Source organism: Alosa pseudoharengus, unplaced genomic scaffold (genome assembly GCF_046254945.1).
Source record: "Alosa pseudoharengus isolate Yale_2024_CS ecotype anadromous, Long Island Sound unplaced genomic scaffold, YU_APseudo_1.1 YU_APseudo_1.1_scf_20, whole genome shotgun sequence".
NCBI lineage: Eukaryota > Metazoa > Chordata > Actinopteri > Clupeiformes > Clupeidae > Alosa > Alosa pseudoharengus.
The window spans coordinates 15,763,831-15,766,330 of record NW_027468664.1 but is presented as its reverse complement, the minus strand read 5'-3'; positions in this window follow the sequence as shown (position 1 = coordinate 15,766,330).

Sequence of the window (2,500 nt, the reverse complement as noted above, 5' to 3'; positions counted from 1 at the left end):
GAATTTCAGTGGTGTTTCCGTAAGTGTGTGTGTGTGTGTGTCTGTGTCTGTGTGTGTCTGTGTGCCGACATTCTCTATTGTTGCTTTAAACAAAGGTTGTCCAGGAAGGTTTTTCGGTAATGACCCCCACCGACCGCAACCTACAAATTTTCCCTCTGTGATGGAGCAGAACGCAACACATCATTAGGACCCAGAAGGTGATGTGAAGTTCACTGACTCCCTGCCCATCTGTGAGACTGAAACAGCTGATACAGTAAGTACCACGTTCAGACCCTGTTAAGTCGACATGTATATTATGCTTATGTTTCTATTTATTTTATAGTGACTTATAACATACAATAATAATTAACATTAAAATAAACACTACAGGTGTCATGCTACCATACGCTACCTTTATCTGAGATGACTGCTATCTCATGTCACATTCAGTCACCTTCTAGACAGTTAGTCGACTAGCAGTTGCACTAGCAGCAATTTAAAGATGTAAGATTTTAGGGCATTGAAAATAATGGCTAAGGAAACATTTCCCATGCAAGGCAGCAAAGGTTGTAGAAACACTGGTAGCACAGTGCGCAGTCAGAAACCTGAAAATGTAAAGCACACAACCCTAAAAACAAACACACTGTTGACACAACAGTCCAAAACAAACACTTGTGCATCAGTGCATGCCCGCACAATCACCTGACCTACAGGGGTGACAGAACTCAGGGATCGGCCCGCTGTTGTACGCACAGTTTCTCACACTACATCAATGGCACATGTGTGAGTGTTCCCGAGGTAATTAACATTAGCTTTCTCACCATCATCCTTTTACGTTGTTTATAATCACAGACGCTTAAGCAGCTCAGCGAAGGGGTTTTTACCAGTACACACACTCCTTGGGAACTGAACCCACGACCCCAAGGTCATTAGCACCTTGCTCTACTGGTTGCGGAGTGGAGCTGAGTAGCCACTAATGCAGACAGTGAACAGAACACGCACACACACACACGCACACACACACACGCACACACGCACACACACACACACACACACACACACACACACACACACACACACACACACACACACACACAGTGACCAGCTGTGCTTGACTCTTCTGGATGACTCCAGTATGTTTATTGGCCAGAGAACGGAGGGAGAGAGAGAGAAGGGGAGAGGTAGAGAGGTAGGGGAGAGAGAGGGGTAGGGGGGAAGAGATAGGTAGGAGAGAGAGACAGAGAGAAAGAGAGAGAAAAGGAGAGAGAGAGGGGTAGAGGGAAGAGAGAGAGAGGCTCCCTCAAAGAAGGAAATGAGTGAGTGTGTCTATGAGGGAGTGTGTCTTTCATTTGTTGTCTCTCGAATGAAAGACAGACAGAGAGAGATGGTGAGGAGGGAGAGACAATGAGAGAGAGAACAAGACATGGAGGGGGATAGAGAGAGAGAGAGAGGAAAAAACGGTGTAAGAAGCAAAAAAAAAAGAGAGAGAACAAGAGATGGATGGAGAGAGAGAGGGAGAGAGAGAAGGAGTATGTGAGCAGACAGAGGACACACTGAGCAGTGCTGACATGGGAAACTAAACAGAGGCCTAATGAAGACCAAGCCAGAGCACAGCTGGACCCTGCTCACTCACCCTCACACGTCCCTGATTAGGGAACCAACCCTCAGGCACACACGTGTGCGTGTGTGTGTGCGTGTGTGTGTGTGTGTGTGTGTGTGTGTGTGTGGAGGTGAGTGTGTGTGTGCCAGAATGCATAAGTGCATATTTGCTCTTGTGTGTGTTGTACAAGACATAACGATTGTGTGTGTATGTGTGTGTGTCTTTTTGTGTGTGAGAAAGTGAGACAGAGAGAGAGAGAGAGTGTGTGTGTGTGTGTGTGTGTGTAATAGTGAAAAGCTAACTAAATCAAGTGACTCAATTACTTCTCATGCTGAACAATGCGCTTGCATTAGGCCCATCCGCAGCGGGAGCAGCGTACCAGCCTGGAGTCAGAGCACTGGAGCACAGCACGCCTGCATTTCCCACGCCTGTTTCAAGAGTATAAATAGAGCCTGCCAGGGCACACACACACACACACACACACACACACACACACACACACACACACACACACACACACACACACACACACACACGCGCATGCACAAACACACACGCATAGCTACGCTGGGAACTGCAAGCCCACTGTCTGGGAGAGAGTAGTAAAATAGGAGGAGGAGAAGTGGACGACTAAAAGATGGAGGGAGAGGAGAGAGAGGAGGCCGTAAAAGTGTGTTGACCACCAGAGTTCACTCAGCGTTTGTGTCAGTGGCTCCGTCTGTCTCCACAGTTGGCTCACCAGAGGGGATTTAAAGGTTGGAGCCACTCTCACAAACATTCATTTGGCCTGGCTCCTCACTCGTACTGTCCTCTTTAAATTGGCCCTGTCTGGATACATTGTGCATGCATGTGTGTGTGGTGTGTGTGTGGTGTGTGTGTGTGTGTGTGGTGTGTGTGTGTTTGTGTTTGTGTGTGTGTTCC